General features: G+C 41.3%; 2 long non-coding RNA genes across 2 annotated transcripts; both read left to right on the plus strand.

Moving 5' to 3' along the window:
* Window positions 1–1,588: 1,588 nt before the first annotated feature.
* LOC123827171 lies at window positions 1,589–18,142 on the plus strand. Its single transcript, XR_006787195.1, has 3 exons — window positions 1,589–1,693; window positions 7,797–7,963; window positions 17,863–18,142. It is a non-coding gene; the product is annotated as an uncharacterized LOC123827171 (long non-coding RNA).
* LOC123827172 lies at window positions 8,615–13,031 on the plus strand. The gene is made up of 3 exons (XR_006787196.1): window positions 8,615–9,316; window positions 10,725–10,783; window positions 11,785–13,031. It is a non-coding gene; the product is annotated as an uncharacterized LOC123827172 (long non-coding RNA).
* Window positions 18,143–19,847: the final 1,705 nt, after the last annotated feature.

The raw sequence follows: 19,847 nt of genomic DNA on the forward strand, positions 1-19,847 counted from the left end.
TTTTCATAATTTTTTTGTCTTTTTTTTTTTTGGTTTGGTTTTGCTTGGTAAGCACAAGTTGCATTTGGTCTGTGTCAGAGACAGGATATTTGTTGGTTTGTAACATGAACTGACAAAGCTGTGTGTACCCAAAGCAATGCCATCTCATTGAAAATAAAAATTTCAGTCTTCCAAAAGCGGTTGTCTAGATAACAGTGGACATGAAATATTTGGAAACATCTGGATGATTGCTATCCTCTGCATAAAAAGCCACATGACTGACTAAGTTTTTCCATTTTTATCCAGATATTTTGAAATATGTAGATAGCCTCAGAGGCTCATCTCCAAGAGAGAATACATAATCACAGTAAGATGGGAAATTTTCAAAACTACTTCTTGACTTTTTAAAAAGTGTATTGATTTGTCTTTACTTTTAATTATTTTTTTGATCTTTGCCACCTTACCCTCGTCCAGTTCCTAGCACAGTGCCTGGCACATAGCAGATGTTGAATAAAATTTTAAAATGAGTAGACGGGTGAGTGAACACAATATTCTTAAATAGCTGAACCTTTAGTACAGAGATTACACCAAGCAATCAAAAGCTATTTATGTAGAAGGGAAGAGAACAAATATGTATTGAGTTGCTCTGTGAGACAGGAACTGGGCCAGACACTATACATTATGTATATACGTATATATCTGAACTTGGACAGTCCCCTTGTGAGTAAGCCTGAGTAGTCCCATTATGCAGCTGAGTAAACTGAAAGAGGCTGAGTAAATTGTGAAGATCTACTGAGAGACAGGGCTGGGGGAGGAACCTTGATCTGACTGGTCTGTTGGGACATCTGCCCTGATTCCGTGCGGCCCTCTTGGACTCCTCTGCAGTAATTGTTCATGTTTTGGGAAGACTCACATCACTTTGAGATTTATTTTAAAGATTTTATGTATTTATTTTTAGAGAGGGAAGGGAGAAAGAAAGAGAGAGAGAGAGAAACATCAATGTGCAGTTGCTGGGGGCTGTGGCCTACAACCCAGGCATGTGCCCTGACTGGGAATCGAACCTGCGATGCTTTGGTTCACAGCCCACACTTAATCCACTGAGCTACGCCAGCCAGGGCTCACTTTGAGAATTTGATGAAAGCCAGATTCCTCTCCAAAAGATATGACCATAGAACAAAAATGTGGGTTCATCAAGTCTCCCTGATTAAGAACCTCATGATTAGAGAGTCAGACTCCTTCCATGGAGTCAGAGCTAAAGATTCTGATCAGCCTGACCCCCCCACCCACGCTGAGAGTCCCGTCTGGGAACCATCTCTCCTGGAAGCAAAGGGATCAGGTATCTTCTCGTACAAGATCTGCTCAACCCTCTGAGAGCCAATCTGCTTCTTGCACTCCTGGTCGGATTGTGTACAAATATGTACTGGTTTGATTTTTTTTGAAAAAAATAGATGTTCCAGTTCTTCCTTTTCCTCATCCAGTGATTACAAGATTAATAGACAATAATAACCTGAATAAAATTGTGTCAGGTGCCTGGAGCAAAGCTGTAAACAAGACAAATATAGTCACTGCCCAGAAAGAGTTACCATGAAGCTAAATAAAGTAGCAGAAGCCTCAGGTTCCCTCAAGAGCACAGCCTCGATTGCGGCCCTGGAGAGGCCTTAGAAAAGGATTCACAGGATCAATCGTATGTTCTTCCTAAAATATGCAAAGCAAGGTATTTTTGTATTGTTTTTCCTAAAGAGCCTGTCTCCTCCCCACTGTAGAAGCTCAGGCACCACAAAATCTGCATCTGCTTCTGTCACTGTTCCCATGGAACAGAGTGCGGAGAGAGGAACTTGGAGAGCATAATTCCAAGAGGAATGAGCCTTGGGTTTGGGGCAGGTCTTGGGTAGCTACTGCAAGGGGATTTAGTCTTTTGGGGGGTGGTCAGGAAAGTTTTCTGGGACATTGACATTTGAGCTGAGATCAGAAAGTTGAGTGTTTGTTTCTATTTGTTTATTTGTCAAGGAAGCAGGTAGACTAACTGGTGGAGGGAACAGTGGTTGTCCAGGCCCTGGGCCAGGGGAGGGCAGGGCTAGTGAGAGGGCCTGGACATAGTACCCCCTGGCTGGTGAGTACAGAGATTGAGGGAGACTGATGGGAGAGGAGGCTAAAGAGAAGAGGGGGAGGGTTCCCTAGGGCCCAAATGACCTGTTAAACATTTTGAACTTGACTCTGAGGACAGTGAGAAGCTGCTGAAGGGGAGTGACAGGATCAGATTTGCATGTGAAAAAACCACCCCGGCTGTGGAGTGGAGGTTTGTTTTGTTTTGAACCTTTAGAAGCATTGCCTGGCATGTAGCTGTGACTTGATAAAAAAATGAAATATTCTTTGGTGCAGTGGGAGAAAATAATTCTCTCCAAGGCCAGGTCCCTTGGTATATGAGGGGACAGAGTTGCCCAGCCAGCTTCTGACACACTGAATTAGAAGTGCAGGTGAAATCAGGACAATGTCGAAAGCTCTGGGATGCTGTGCATCGGTGCTGGTGGTGCGTGTGGGGAGTGAGAGAGCTTTTCTGGCACCTTTCATTCTTTCTCCATCGCAGTTGATATCAGGTTGGAAGCGGTGAGAAGTGAGGGAGGTTCTAGTGGACCCAACGTCACAAATCCACCACCTGTGATGGGATAAAAATCATGTCAGTGTCAATGTCAAGAAATCATGCGACCCTTTAAGAAGACTTTAGGGGCAAAGGGACCTTGGTTGTAGAAGGGCCAGTAAAAACTGAAGCCAGCAGACAGCATGCAATGGACTTCCAAATTTGACAAGACATTTTACTCTCACCTCCTTCAAAGAGCTCCCTCCATTCCTTACCTGGCAAGGCTGGTTGGGTCCCAGACTTCGCTCTCCCACTCTTCCCCTAGAATGGTTCCTAGTTTGTTACTATCAGAAAGGAAGCTGATATTGACTCGGCCCAGTGGAGATTCTGTCTGTGCAATCCTATAACCTGGGATGTGACGGATGTCTCACAGATTAGACCCGAGTAAGGGCCTGAAGACAGTGTAGAGGGGGAACCTATGGCCCAGCCCTCCTCACCTGCACAAAATCAGTTCAGCAGTACTCAGTGGCCCTGGCTGACCAAAAAGTGTGGTAAGAGTTCTTAACAGGGTGTATTTATCAAGTGAAGGAATAATGGAATACATTTCAGATTAAAAGGAAGTGTTCATGCTTAAAGGGTAAAGACCAATTATCCGTAACATGAACTCATATACATTTCATTCGTGATGATGCTAGATAAATAAGGAGTGAAGACATTTTCAAATTATAATAACATCTCTTATCTGCCTACATTAAATCAAGCTCAAAATATGAACGCAGACTCCACGTTGCCTATCGTCTAATACAAAACTTTGGCATCTAGTGCTAAAGAAATTAAATTCAGGCAAGTCAGGAATAAGGCTTCCGATGTTCTCACCGTTGTTCTGCATGGAAAGTCTTTCTATCTGGGGAGCCATTTGAGATTTGTGTTCCCGTCAACCTTAGGGACAGATTGAGGAAGTCAAAGGGAGAGAGAGGAGCTGACTTCACTGTCTGATGTGACTGAGCAAAGGTCGGGGCCGGGAGTGCCTGGGACGGGGAGACCGGGGTGGGGAGGATGAAGCCACCGCTGCTGCTGTCAGCCCTGACCCATTGCTTCCAACCCCAAGAGCTGTCCCAGTCCCTGCTCTCAGCAACTGTGACACTGCCTTGGGGTGACTCTGCAGCCAAGCCACACTGAATGATACCTGTCCCCTCCAGTTTCTTAAATGTCACTAGAGAAAGACATTTTCTCTTCCCTAGAGGACACACACTCTACTTGTAGATAAGTGGATACTTGGTTCCATTGTCATGCCTTTCAAAAACTGGTCACAGATAAATCACATTTTTTTAACTTCTCTGGTATGAGAGGCCATAGATGGAAGTATATAGAAATGATTTTTTAAAAATGTGATGTTCTTTCTATGTGGCAGTAAAATTACTTTCCTGCCATCAGGAGAAACATGTGCTTCGAATTATTTTTACAGCCATAAACGCAGATCTGTAAGAGGCTACCCATACCTGATGGCTCTGCTTCCATTGATTCCATTCAGAATTATATCCATTCCTTGAAATGTTGAGGAAGGGAAAAAGAGAAAGAGAACAAATATATGTTGATTGCCTATGAGTGCTTTAAATATCCATTGGTGTGAATTGTAACTCCTAAACTCCATTGTCCGAGCAATGTAACCTTTCACCTGCTCTAAAATAACTTAATTCCTATTTTGAGCCCCTGCCTGGTGCCAGAAACTTACTCTCAATTAATTCAGAGTTTCTTCTCCATTTTCCTTGGAGGGACGGCTAAATTACTGAGGGGTGATCACTGGTATGTTGCGAGCATGGAGCTGTTGGAGGAGGGGGAGGGGTTCGGGATCCGGTTTTCAGCACTGCAGAGTCCAAACAGACTTCAAAGCAAAATGGGAAAGATTACGGATCCACTCACCAATTAGATTGTTCCTAACTCCCTTTCACAGATCTCTTCTTGTTACTCCCAGTCATTTTGCTCCTCCAGAGCCACTCTGCCATGTGAGGACCGCTTTGAGGCTGTTGGAGCCCAGAACTACTTATTTTATTTCATTTGACCCCAACTCTGGGCATCTGAAATATTATTTTTCATTTACAAAGGAGTTAAAATGAGATGCAGAGAGGCTAAGACCTCGCCCCAAACCTCATAACTAATGAGTGCAGTGCTAGAGCCCAATCTGCTTTTCACACCCACGTGGTTCCCTTCATCGTAGTGACCACCCACCCAGCTTTATCCCCCCACATCTAAGAAAGCTCGCCTAACCTCTCAAGAATAATGGCTGCCTCCCTAGAAATTTCACAACCTTTGCTGTGGAAACCTTTGGGTGACATTTAACCATCACACACTGCTTGATATGCTAGCTGCCTGTGCACACATAGAAACAGCACTAATTAGGCTGTGGCTCCTAGAAGGCAAAGACCACTGCTTGTGTTTTTCTTTATTCTTTTGTTAGTACCACACCATACACATTGCAAATGCTCCGATAGGACTGATTATAATAAAAATAATGAGTTCATAAACAAATGAGTAAATGGATGGATGTTTATTTCCTGACATAGCCTGTAAGTATCTGCTCTCACCCTGGCCTTTTCATGCCACTGTCCTTAATCCCTATGGTAACCTGGAGAGCATACAGATCCAGTGATGATACGGCTTTAATGCCGGCTTCCCCTCCTGCTCTCCCTGCAGAATCTACTGGTCCCCTAATCTCTAACTTTTGATTTTCCAATTTCCTGTTTTCATGACCAGACTCTAGATGTAGGCTTCTACCTCCTTCTTTGTTAAGACAAGTTATTTGAAGCTCAACTTTGCTCATCGACTTTTGGGAGGCCCCACTGCCCTGACACAAGCTTGACCATCAACCCTGTTCTCCTGATTGATGCAGGAGACTCTGGAAGCAGACACTGCCTGTGGCCACATCAGCCTGTGATATTCTCACTGACTGGGACAGCACCCAGCTTTCTGCCAATGCCCTCATCTTTCCACCTGGACAGAAAGATGATAGTGCCTGGAACATCTGAAAAAAAAATCCTAATAATTGGTCCAATGGTTCAAGCACAGAAATGCTCAATTTAATTTTAGTTATTTTAATTTAAAAATAGATTAATATCAGCAGTAAAAAATAGGAAAATGATATTTTTTATATATTCTATAGTACAATTTAATTGCCAAGGATAATCCCCATAATGTTGTCAGGTCTATCAGTTGTAAGGAATAGAAAGCCCATCAAATTTAATTCAGTTAAAGAAGAGCACTAATTGTTTTATGTAACTGAAAAGTCTAGGGCTTCAAGCATGTAGGATCCAGGTGCTATCCATCTCTTTTTAAATATGTTGACTCTGATTTCCTTAGTTTTAGTCCCCAACTGTTTCTAGTTCAGGTGAGCCATTCAGCTTGCAATCTCAGAAGCAGAGAGGTCTTTTTTCTCTCATCATCCAATTAATTCTTTAAAGAGTACTCTGATTGGCCGTGTTTCAGATGTGTGCACTGTTTGTTCAGTTTGGATTATGTGTCTTCCCCTGTGGTTGGCGATACAGGACCTTATGGTTGTGAGCCCCTCCGGAGTGAAATGGAGTGAGGAAAGGCAGATTCCAAAAGGAAACACTGGAGGGAAGATTAGAAAACCCAACCAATGCCCACTATGTTTGTCAAGTAGGAGTTGATAAGTTAGGTCCTCCATAATGCTTTGATGTGGTAAGATGGATCCATGCCCTAAAAGGGAGTAAAGGGGACTAACATGTATTGATCTCATGTGAGGTTCGGGTGCTGTGCTGGGAACATTAAACGTGGCATATCCTTCAGCTCTTATAATTGTCTGCCCCAGTTCAGCCCTTCTGAGAGCGGAACAGGGTGAGCTAGTTCTCCTGTGAAAGGAGAGCACTTCACACTGTCATCATTCACAGCTCCCTTTTCTCCCTCTGCTACCTGGCACCGTTCTTGATCTCTTCCTTCTGATTTGCCCCAGTCTCTATGCCACCTCTGATCAGTCCAGGTTTGTTGTACCAACTGGCCATTTCCAAAGACTTTCTGAACTGCTCTCCTCTTCTGCCAGACAGTTTCAAACATTCTGGATCTGCTCTGCCTCTGTTAACGTACTCTGTGAGCCATTCACACCGAACACTCGGGGTGACCCTGCCACGGTGTATTGGTTAGGCCCATACAACTGACATTCTCAGACATAAATAGAGTTATCCCAATTTTTAATCCAAAGACACAGGTTCCAAGAAGTAAAGGAACTTCCCAAAGACATACATCTAGATATAATTAACTGAACATGGACTTAAACCCAAAGCCTGATCATAAATTTACCAGTCACTATCTATCTTAAATTAATGTGCACAAGGCCCTTGCAAGTCCTTGCAAATTTGGCAAGTTAAGATAGAAGTTTTGGCATAGTCAATAAAGATACTGCAGCTTGGTGATATCCCTAGATGATGCTCTTTTCTGAATTCTGAGTTGCAAAAAGAAAACCAAGATTTAAGAATGCCAGGAAGCAGACTCACTGTGAAGGCTGTACTGTTTTTGAGAACGGTACTTCCCAGAATTGTGCAGTATACAGTTTGAACAACATTGCATAGTGGCCCTGCAAGAAGAGGAATAATTAGGAATTCCATTTAAAATAAGTCATCATTTAAATTGTACGATATGCTTGGAGAAAATTTGCTTAAGCCTGTGTTATGTACATATGTATGCCTGTATGTTAAAATTCAAGGTAACAGCACTACAGCTATGATGCCTCTGAGCCCCATGATTTCTCGTGTTTGATGCACCTGCCCACAGAGTATCAGACTGTTGATTCTCTGCAAAAGCACAGCTTTCTGATTTGAGGAGTGAAAATTATGTAAGCGTAGGACTCCAAAGCCTTCCTTTATTTCAAACAGCTTTTAACATTTTGACAAGTTAAGCACAAGTGACTCATCAATGTACAGATTAAATTTCTCTTGGAATAAAAATGGGTTTAAATTGGAGGCAGAAAAAGTGGTTGGTCAAGTGCATCCCTATTTTGCTGAGTTAAGAACTTTAACAAAAAATAGCCCAGTGTTTGAAAAATCTAAATATGTCCTAATAAAGCCACACATGTTAAAATTTCCATATTCTAGAGTCACAGTGGTTTAACAAGCATGTTTAAAAAAAAAACCAACAAAAAAACCCCCCTCATCTCCCATCCCCTAATTAATGGTTTTTCTTGTCTGGTAGCCTATCTAGTTTTACTAAAATGTCCCTACTTTATCATTTGTAGTTGGATGGAGACACAAGCTGGCTGCCTGGCAAAACCCGTCCTGCTTCTGTGTGCGCTCTCCGGTTTACCTGAGGAAAACCTTCTCAGCCTGTGGCATCCGCAGCACCAGAGGAACTTATTATTTGGGTCACTGAGTGAAAGCCATCAACAAGACACACTTCCCAAGGGTGAGAAAAATAAATTGCTGCTTACCAGCTACACATCTCAGAGTCTTTAGAAACGTGATCTGACTTTGGCTGGATGTATTGAGAGAGCAATTAAAAAGGTGAAAGTAAAGGAAAGTAAGTAATCCTAAGGAAAGTAAGTTATCTGCCTAAGTAAAAGGGAGTAACCCTTGCAGAGCCAGTGAGCACCGAACCCCAGAGGCAAGCACTGTGCTGTATTTACCGTGCTCTGTACTGAAGGAGAATGGCAGACGTGCCTCTTTGTAGAAGATGAGCAGAACTAAAGCAGGCATGTGGGCGAAGGAAGGTGCTAGAGACAGCAAGAAAGAAACAGATGAGGATTTGTGATGGTCACATAGTCAGGCATTCAGCCTAGGAAGAGCCAAGTGGTAAAATAAGGTAGAGAAGGAAGATGTCTATGAATAAAAAGATAATTAAACAAAATACATCTTTCTTAGTAGCTACAATAATTTTTCACTGAACACAGAACATAATCTGTCATGAGTATCGCAGGGCCTGTACTGTGAAGAACCATGCTCTTAAGAGCCATGAGGTATGACTTTGTCTTACTAGATCAATAAGTTTAAAGAAATATTGAGACTAAGTGCCTATCTGACAAAGAATATTGGAACAGAATTCATACTCGGTGACATCAACCTTACTACTAACTTTTGATTTTCGGAATCACCTTGGAGACCAGCTATGTTATTTTCAACACCTGGGCTGATGCCTCTTCACATTTCCCAAGCAGCTTTCTGCACCCAACCTTGTGGTCTTGGCCGTGACAATGTGAGAGAGAAGTGGGGAAAAACCAAATGAGGTCGAATCCAATCTAAACAAAACTGCAAGCAATCGTGAGAATTTTAGAGTGCTAAAAGAAAATGCAGAGATATTTATTTATTTCTGGGTTCTGGGTCCAGAAAGGGGAAATTCCATCAACTTTGCTTTCTCCTCACCACCCCCAGCATGTTGGAGGGAGGGAGAGGGGAGAAGGTCACTGTTTCTTTTTGTCCTCTGAGTAAATTGGAGCTGACAAATGGCTGGACTGTGTCGGCAGTGCTGATTTCAGAGCCATCTTGAACTTCAAGGAAAAACCTGTTCCTGTGTTTGGGTGGTCTGAAAGCCCTCTAAGCCATCAAACTGCCTGTCTGTGTCAAAGGCCTTGTTATCAGATGTCTTTGTGAAAACTCAGCATCTGCCCTTGGTCTTGTTCCTTGAACTTTTATAGTCTGCAGGTAGAGTCTTCGGCAGAAAGCAGCAGTAGACAGCTACTGAAGGGTAAGAGTTGCTATCTGAGATAAAGGAACCGTTGCACAAGGCACATCGAGTTATCATCATCGTGCAGGCAAACCGAAGGTAATATGAGTCCCTTTCCTTGAGAGTTTCACACATGCTGCTTTGAAGATTCACCTGTGGGGAAGTGTCTACATGCTCATGAAGCCATGTGGAGGCTCACAAAGTGCTTTACATTCAGACATTTGGATAAAACTCAGGGAGAGCAGTTGGGGCTAATAAATAGAACATTCGTTATCTATGCAGCCTGATACACATGAGTTTAAATGTTTTGAATCCCAGGTTTGTCACTCATGAACTCTGAGACATTGAACAAGTTACTTTTAACCTCTTTGGGTCTCAGTTTCTTCGTCTGTAAAATGCAGACAATAGCAATCTTTGAAGATGAATTTCAAAAGAGATGGTATAATTTGGTCACCTGGCCCCTGTTAGGACCTCTACAAAGGTTGGTTTCCTTTCCTTCCTCCCCTTCACATGTCCTCACTTGCAGAAAATACTTTCTTGATCAGTGTTTATCAAAAGGCTCAAAAATTCACCCAATTTTATGAGTGTAAAGGGACTCCACCAAACAATCTTTAACAAGCTGCCCATTTCTGTCAAAGAGTATAATGGTTTAGCAACAGAAAAGTTACAGAGCATAATGTTTTTCAAATAATGGCTTTAAAGTGTCAAGGAGGTCAAGTCACAAATAATCCGAATTCCCTTCCAGCTCTAAAATTCTATGGTTCTCTGAAATTGTGGCAGTAGCTGCAAACCACGATTGGCCTTTATGACTCAGAAAGGATTGTAAGCACTAGCGGGCTGGCTGCTGGGCACACTGAAGATTGGATTAAAAAACCTACTTCCCTCAAATGTTAGCTTTGGGAATAGCAGATTAAAGAAATGCATGCTACCGCTTTATCAGATGTAGCAAAGTCGTTTTTGTCTGCCCATGTATTTTAATGGTGGGAGTACGTAGTAGCTAAACAAATTAGCAAACAAACAGTCCCTGAGGATGGGAACAGGGGTCCCTGTCTGCTAATCTCTTCATCACTGATTGCCTTTATCTATGTGAGGAAATTTAGTTACGTGTAAACTTAGAGATCTTTGGGGATATCTAAAAAGGTGTATTGTACTAAAAGGAAGAATGCTCAAGAAAATACAAAGAAAAATGCAGCGCTAACAATGATTTTAATTTCTTTTGAAAAATAAGTTTTCATTTGAATAAAATTCTTCAAGAGTGTTCTAGAAAACTTGGTTTTACAATGCCAAGTATTGTTTGGAACAATTTATGTTCACTGGCTACTTCAACACTAGAGAGGAACATGAACACAGGAAAGGGCCTCACCTCCTATAAGGAGAGTGCGTGTGTGTTTCGTGAGGATGTCTTTTGTTTGTTTGTTTGTTTGTTTGGGAAGATCAACTTTCCTTCTTCTTTGGGAGTTTCTATTCTATTGTTGGAAAGTGCTGCAACTTTTAAATATCTTTTCAGTCAGTGGACACGTGGATATGGAAGTCACCTTTCTTTTTCGCACCGGGAGTCAGGAGAGTGTAAGTAATTAAGGAAGAAGGGTACAATTCCTGAAGACACTTCAAAATCAAGGTATCCTCACTCAGGGAAGGAATGGTCTAGAACAACAGACAGCTGCAAGACAAACATGTTTTAAGCACCTACTGTGTGCCAGGTTCTGCTGCCACATGTGTGAAGGGGCTGACACCCCAGAACTGTGTCAGTGCCCCCAGACAGCTTTCAAATTTACAGAAAAGCAAAAGACCGTTAGGTTGAAATAGAGACTTCTACTCAAACCTGAGCAGATAAGAGATCTAGTTTAGGTTAAGCAATACTACAAAGTATTTCTAATTAGTGAGGAAGGGGTTTACTTAATTTTATCTGTTTTTTTTTTTTATAGTTTGAAATATCCACTCAGTATACTTCTATTCAGTGCCGACTCCACAGGTGGCAAACACAAGGCCTGTGGGCCAAATCCATTTCTCCACCTTGTTTTATCCGGCCCGGCACCTTGTTTCTGCCCAGTGGCAGTGCTGATTTCTCGCTTAACTGTTAAGGTAGTTACATTTATACAGTCCTAATGTTACATTTGGCCAATGGAAGGCAACCTCAAGGCTGATGTGGCCCCTGGTGAAAATGAGTTTGACACCCTGGACTCTATTAAAAAAATGGGAAAGTAAAAAAAAAATGACTAAAAATATTTGTACATTTTATTATAGTCTAGGAGAAAAGGATATCTATTTTTGCTTTAAATGAATACTATATATAATTATTAATGATATAATTTTTACAGATAATTTCCACAGGTAGATAAGAAAAGTACTTGATGATTTTAATCTACAAGCAAACCCACCAAAAATAAGCAAAAATAAGCAAACCCACCAAAACTTAAAAAAAAAATCAACCAATAAACAAAACTGGAAATAGGAAAAATAAAAATAAAACCTGGGAGGGAGTATACCAAAATGTTGACTGTGATGTGTTTGTAGTAGTGGAAACACTAGCAATTTGGGTTTTCATTCTTCTCTCATTTATTTTTTAGAATAAGCCTACATTTCCTGTACACTGTTAAGGATTTAAAATGTGAACATTCTTTTGAAGAAGGAGGTGAAGAAGACAAGGAAAGTGTGGAGTTAGGGTGGGCAGGAAGGAGGAAGGAAGGAAGGAAATGAGGTTGGAGAAAGGGCATTTCTCTATCTGCCAATCGCACTTCGGAGAACGCCGGCTGTTTAGGCCATCAGCCCGTAGTGGCTCTTTTTGGCTTGTGAAGTTTGTCAAATGTTCGTCAGATGTGGCAGAGGTTGTGCACTGTGAGTGAAGTCAGACTAAGATCTGGAGGGAATTGGCAGATGCCTAACCTGAGATACTATAGCAAAAATTAGATTGAAGGAATGGTTAAAGAAAATGAGAGCCAAAGTTCACAACTCTTGGTCCAGATAAATTAGAAGCAAGTGCAAGTGCAAGTGAAGAAGGGTTGGAGCCAGGAAGTGTGAAAAAGGCACTTAGTAGCAACGTACCTTCTTCCTCCTTTGGACAACACGTTTGCCCATGACACCTGGAACTGTGACACTGTCTAGGCCCATCAAGGCAGTGAACTGAGCACAAGATATTGAATGCTATACTGAAGAAGTTTGAGTGTGAAGGTGAAGAGTCTGGCTCCCTGAGGACATCACTGAGCCACCAAATTAATCTGCTCTAGAGCTATCACATCTTCAGAATTCTTGTTGAGTAAGATAATGTTTTTTGTTGATTTTAAATTGCACTATCTTTTCATTGTTCAACATCTTTGAAATGAGAGTGTATTTCGCTTCGTCATGATAATATCTTACAATCACTGCTGGAGGGGGCAGTCCTGACATTGTCATCATTGCCTATTCATGTGTCAGTTTGATTGTTAGTCCCAGTGACAGGACTGACAATGGCAGCCCTTCAACAGTTCAGTCAACAAACCACTGAAGGATGTTGGAGTCAGGGATCTTGTTTTCTGTTGGAACACCTTGCGTGGACACCTTCTAGAAAGACAGAGAAAGCACCGTCATCAAAACTTCCATAAAAGTGTCAATGCTCAGAAGAAAATTCAAGGGGCTATAGTGAAGCCATCTTTTCAAAAAATGCTGCTCACCATATCACAAAGGATAATATTGGGTAGAAAAGGTAGAGGATTGATGGCTCTGAGCTTAAAACAATATCAGAACATTTAAACTCACTGTGAAAATGCTTTAAGAATGTGAACCAACATATTTAATTTATGGTTGTATATATACATATATTTCTGCTGTAGAGCATATAGTATATTTGTGATATAGGTTAAAATAACTGTCTCAATGAGTTTTACAATTCTCTTTCAACAGGTAGAAAATAAAGTTTCAATCATTAGAGAGCATCGTGTTAATATTAATTGGTAGGTTTTTTTCTTTCTCAGTGGCTTATAAAACAAAGGTGTGTGTCACAGTCAGTGTTTTCCATTTGATGAAATCAGTAATAAATTCTTTGTTAAGTTGGGGCTTTCTGTTTCTTACCATCAAAAGCTTCTGCAATGATATAGCATACAGTTTATGAATATCTTATTTTTTTACTACTAAAGGAAAAGAGATAGAATAGGTTAAAATCTATAAAGTGTGGGAATCTGAGTTCTCTATCTGGTCTCTTCCTCAGCAGACAATAGACACAGTGGTGGAGGGCTACTTTCTTGTCAGTATAACAATAGGGTGGGTAGGGTGAGCAAGGGGAGACTTGTCCTCCAGGGGCTAAGAAGACATCTCTTAATCCTCCTTTCTTCAAAAGCATGTCACTATTCAACAACTATTAGTTATGCTCATGTGTTAACGAGCAGTATTTTCTGGAAATGAAAATGTGCCAGCCTCATCACTAACAGATTTCTTAATTAACCTGCTGATGCTTTTAGCAACAGAATTAGATGTTGTCTCAGAAATGAATCATTTGGGTTCCTTTGTCCTACACTAGTCCCTTTATTCTCTCTGACTATTATAGGATCAGGGTGCTCTTTGATTAGCCCATCATAATTTCTAAAAGTAAGCAAGAATTTGAGAAGCTGCCCATGGCACATTATTTCATTGCTAAATCTTACTGCTGACTCTTTTAGCTTTTGATAACTAAGTCCTTCCTTAACAATATGTTAATTATACCAGTCATTTACTCTACAAATATGCCTTTTCTCTTGATGTGTTTTATCCTCATAGACAAGACCGGTGACCTCCCTTTGGAGAAGACTCACCATGGGGCATAAGTTGTTGGGAAAAGGAGCAAGGGCATGCCCTCGTCGCTCATGCCTGAAAAATATCTGCAATGATGTGGGTCTTGCTCTTTTAAGAGTAACCCAAACCAGGAGTTCCGTCCCTGTGATAAAGCGCACATTTCCCATTAACTGCAAACTCTTCATTTAAAAGGTTGATTAGAATGCTATTTTTAAAAAGAATTCCAGTTGGTTAAATTTAGTGTCATAAAAAATTCAGTCCAAGAATAGTTTCTGGCTTCGGGCCCACAGTGTTTCTTTTGTTGTGAATTGGATCTATTTTCATTTACTGAGAGCATTTCCCGCCGTGTTTGTCCTTCTGAGCGCACACACTGATGGCTCTGTTGACTTCAATAGTGCTTGTCTCTCCTTCTGAAGTGACTTATCTACATTTTATTGTTGTGAAACCAGTAGGTCTTCGGTTTTATTTTAATTTTTATGATTCCTTCAACTGTTCTGCCTTTTCTGTTGTAAGTTTGAAATGCCTCATTCCCTGCCACCACCCTTATCTCCCTCTTTAATTAAATTTTTTTTTGTCAATCATAATTGACAGTTAATATTATATTAGTTTCAGGTGTACCGTGCAGTGGTTAGATAATCATATACTTTACCTAGTGTTTCGCTCAATATTTCAAGTACCCACCTGACACTACACAGAGTTATTACAGTATTATTGACTATATTCCCTATGCTCTCACACCCAGGACTTTATATCCCCATGACTGTGCTGTAACTACCAGTTTGTACTTCTTAATCCCTTCACCTTTTCCACCAAGTCCCCAACCTACCTCCCATCTGGCCACCATCAGTCTGTTCTCTGTATCTACGAATTTGTCTTGGTTTTGTCTGTTTATTTTGTTTTTTTTTTAGAAACTTACCTGGCGGGGAGATACTCTGCTCACTCTCATCTCTTATTAGAAGCCACATTTGCTCCTCCCCACAGTACCTCAAAGGAGACGGCCTTGAAGGGCAAATCTCTGTTTTTGTTTTTGTTTTTTTGCTACTCCTTGATTTGGTTTTGAAGACTGGACAGCCCACCAATGTCCTGTCAGTCCCTGTGGTTTTTCCTTTTATTCAGCTCTTCATTGGTCCTTAGTGATCTAAGAAGGCAACTTCTGTTTATTGAACATTTGGTGCTCGTGGGCACTGCCCTAAATGCCATACAGACATGATCCTGCTCACTCCTTTCTACTACCTTCAACGTATACCACATTTTTTGGACTATAAGGCACACCCCACCCAAATTTAGGAGGAAAATGGGGGTGCATCTTATATTCCAAATGTAGTTTACCTGGCTCACTGCGGGGGGGGGGGGGGACGACAGTGGTGGAGTGGGGTCACAGGTTATTAAATATTTTACCACATTTTTTGCTTCAAAATTTTTTTTCCTATTTTCCTCCTCTAAAACCTAGGTGCGTCTAGGTTTTAGATGCAAAGTCCAGTGCATCTTACAGTCCTAAAAATACGGTAACTATTATTACCCTTGTAAAGGTAAGGAAACCAAAGACCAAAGTAATTAGGCAGCTGGCCTGAGGTTACACAGTCAATTAGTGGCAAAGCTAAAATGTATAACTTCATTTACCTGACTACAAAAAACTCCTCTTGTTATGAAAGTAATATTTAAGGCCTCCTCAAGAATGTGTTAATTTATTTTTTATTTCTAGTCTGCTTCACCTTTATTATATTTTTGACATAGACACACAAGAATGACCATGTCCATGAACTCAATTCTCCACGCATTTGATGTATGATATTTTGGCATGTCTTATTTCAAACTGTACCACATCTGAGGCAGAGTCACCAGTTTCTTTTTTTGTTGATTCCTAAATTACATGTTCTCCTAAATTTGTGGTCAGTGTATTTCTTGTTAGAATTCTGCCAAAGTGTCAGGATTTAATGATAGACTCTGCTTCATAATCCTGATGGCAATATTTGGCTCTACGCCAGACTTCCTTCATACAACGTAAAACACAACAAACGTCATAAGATGTCTGTGTAGGGTGAGATGCAGTCTTTTAGGTTTCTGGGGACTGAAACTATAGGCAAAATAAACCTAACTTAGTACGTGATGTGGAAATGCTAACATCAGTGTTTGTCCAGGAATCCATAGACCTGATCAGGTGGTGGACTTGCTGAGAAATGCCTTGAAAATAACAAGAGCAACGTAAATAGCCAACATTTCCCAAATCCAGCAGCACCCTCTTCCTCTCGCAAGAAGGGCAGCAGCCAATTCCTCTTGTGATCCCACCTGACTCAGCTGAGTGCTCAGAGGTCCTTGGGATTCTATTCCAAGGTAGCAAAATTGTGGAATAATTTAATTCTGGGATCAGTCAGCTTCAGGATAGGAAGGCCTGCTCCTGAGTGTTCTGAGCTCCTTCCATAAAGAGGCAGCTACAGTAAAGAGAACTCTGTAACTCAGTCAACCAAAGGAATAAATCAATGAACAAAATTGGAAGAGAAAGGAGGACACTTTTATGTAGCTTTAAAAAAAATTGCTCATTATCTCTTTAATATATTCTGGGCTGTGGACAGTGATTAGTATATCACATTAATTCTTGGAAGGCTTGCTTGACTGACTGAGCAGGATATCTAGGAACGGTGAGCAAAGGGCCATCTCATCCCATTGGATCAGTTTCTGCTCCCCCACTCTTCACATATCCCTGCCATTCCCTCCCTTCAACTCTAGTAATGAAACAACCCTTGTTTCTTGGCACTGCGTGGACCAGAGGGGATCTTACCCTGAGGTCTGCCACCAACCGGAGGGATTTAGGGGAGCCTGAAATTGTATTGAAAATGTAATGTTCGTGAGTGGCCAAGTATCCTTCTGGAGAGAGAGGGAGGGGTTGTAGCCTTCATCAGATTCTCAAAGGTCCATTACCCTAATGGTAATAAACATTGGTTAAACAAAGTAATTATTTAATGATTTTTTTCTCTTTTCCCTCTTGTGAGGAAGTCAACCATTGATAATAATAGGAGCTCAGACTGCATGCTACAGGAATGTCACTGAATAAACTAGAACCACAGGAGGCTTAAATTCAAATAGGGGAGTAAGAAAATTAGAAGCCATCACAGGAGTCGGGTGTCAAGGATGTGCTAATAATTACAGAGTGGCCATTGCCCCTCTAGATTGGTGCTTTGTGGGTTTTATTTTTGTCCTTTATTTGTATTTATTTTGTAAGAATTTTTTTGTAGGTGTTTCTCTCCCTAGAAGACAGTTGGGAAGTCCTGTGACATGTCTTTGTAATCCCATTCGCTGAAATGGCGCAGATGTCCCAGCCGTCCCCAGCTCACATGCCAGTCTGTCAGGGGCCCGGCCCGGCACAGCCCACGGGAGCTCCCACCATCCAGCCACACCGACAGCGGAGGAAGTGGGAGGCCTGGGCTTGACGGGTTCTGCTGCACCTGGAGATGAAGTTGATTCAGATCACTAAAAAACTCCAAGCTTCTTCATCGATAGACCTTGGGAAACCACAATAAATCAGCCTATTAGGGTGCAACAGGGGTGCAAATCAGTGTCTCTGTTCACATAGATAAAGATTTCAGTTCACACTGCATATATCAAAAATTTAACACATGCTGCCTGCAGAGTTTTAATGAATACAAAAAGCTCAATTGCTGAAAACCAACACAACCTAGGCATTACTTCATTTGGCTGTCAATAAAATTGTCTCATTTTATTTTCTAATGGTTTATCAATACTCGTAATTTGCCACTGGTTATAAAAAAGAGGATGGGGGGAGGAAAAGGAATTGAAATAAATCCTGCTAACTAGAAAAAAGCATGGTGGGCCATTTTGTTCTGCTACATAAGTCAATGACCAGATGATGTGAGGGAGTGTGTTTGTTTTTTTCTTCTGTAACAATACAGCTGTGAAATTTGCCAGTGCAAGCCAAATGCAAGACCTCACCTGCCTTATGCACTTTCTGCAAAATGCCGAATCAACATAAAGCCCTTTTCTGAAGGAAAGTCAGTCACTGCAGCCGAACAAGTCTCGTCTGTGTTCCCAGGGCAGAGAGGGAAAGGCTGCTAATCCTTGTTCTCACCTGGTGATTATGTCAGTGTGAGAAGATGGACTCTGTTTATTTTCCCCTGAATGATACTTATGTAGTTTTTAAAAAAGATTTATGATCATGAACTAACCATGAGAACTCATTTGTTGATTGGTTCATTCAATAAACGTTTGTGGCAGGCTGATCTGTTAATAAATTAATGTAGAAATTAACCTGTGCCTTATTTTATTATTATTATATTTCTCTTGCTTGAGCAGACTCATTAGAAAATGGATGAAGAAGCCTTGTATCCTTCACCCACAGCGAAAGGGTGACCAGGCCTCAGTGTTCTTGGGTTTTTGGGCTTCCTTGCCCAGGAACTTCTTTACTTTCTTTCCCTTCTCCTCCCCTCCTCTCTCCTCCCCTCCCTTCTCCTCTTTTTCTTTTCTTCTTTCTTTCCTTTTTCCTCTGAGACTGATGGGGATGCACAAATCTGATGATTTCTTTACTCAACCCTTTTGGGAGGATTCTAGGCCCTTAAAGGAAACGAGTCTGAAATATTCTGCAGTTGGCACAGACCTGTCCCTGGCTCCTGTCAGTGCCCTCCTCAGGTGATAGTACCTCAGAAGGAAGATGGCCACTTTGGTCGCATAGGTGTTTGCCACCAAGTGCTGCCACCTTGAAAGCAGGGAGAGGGGCTTCCTCAGGGCCAGCCAAAGGTGAGTGGAGAGGACGACAGTTCTGTTACCTCCTAGAGCAGCAGAAGGGGAAACAGTGTCCAGGGTGACCATTGCTGACTTGTTCTCAAGGACGAGTCCCCCCTTTTCATGGGTTGCCTGAGCTCCAGGGAGAAACATGCACCAAATAGGCTGTTTTTATTACCAACTGAAAATATGGATTCAGAGAAGAATAAGTTTTGTTTTAGAAAGGTAAAGAACTGTGGCATTCCTGTAATTCATGATGTAGAGCAATTTCTATTTGTGACACACTTATGAGCATCTTTTTTGAGCTAGGCCTTATGCTGGGCAGATGGAAGACCCATTGTCTTCCCTCGAGGGAATCTGAGTCTATTAGGGAAGGCAGACAAATGAACAGAGAACTCTAACAGCGCGGGAAGGATTCTCTCCCAGTGGTGTGAGCCAAAGACAGGGATGATGCAGAGCACAGGTCGCTGAGTCTGCTTGCAGCTTGAAGAAGGGTAATAGGGGTGGGGACACTTCAAAATGAGGGATCAGCATTTGCAAAGCCACAGAATCGTGAAGGTTACCTTGTTTCAGGGACCCCTGAGAAGCTCCATTGTATGAGGGTGGGGCTGCAGGGAACCTGGTAAGAAGTTATTAGAGCAGAGGCCTTCCCAAGCCCCTGGGCAATGTTACACAATACAAAGAATATTTCAGATTAGACTCTGTCCAAGGAAACATGAATGCTTGAAATCATACAGCTGACATATAAAAGACATGAGGGAGGATTTTTTGAGTTTGACAAAAATACTAAAAATATATATGACAATGCCAATGATGAGCTATGAAGTCGTAGTGTTCTAAATTATCATAGTAAATACATTTTGATAACCACGTTGCAGAAAAAATGGAATTATCTTTGTCTCTGTAGAAAGGCTATTACAGAATTTTGTCATGAGAAAAGACAATCAAAGATTATGCCACCAAAAATGTAGTATACAAGCATTTATACAGTTGCCAAACACATAATTAACACAGATCTTATTATTTTTTCCTGGGTTTTATAATATTTCTGATATTCGTTGGCTTTTAAAAGTTGATGTTTTGTTCTTTTTTCCTCATTTTCAGTAAATACTGTTGATCTACTTGTATATTTATGAGTTTGCATTAGTTTTCTTAAAGA

This window comes from Phyllostomus hastatus, unplaced genomic scaffold (assembly GCF_019186645.2).
Source record: "Phyllostomus hastatus isolate PE091 unplaced genomic scaffold, TTU_PhHast_1.1 phas_contig_86, whole genome shotgun sequence".
In the NCBI taxonomy this organism is placed as follows: domain Eukaryota; kingdom Metazoa; phylum Chordata; class Mammalia; order Chiroptera; family Phyllostomidae; genus Phyllostomus; species Phyllostomus hastatus.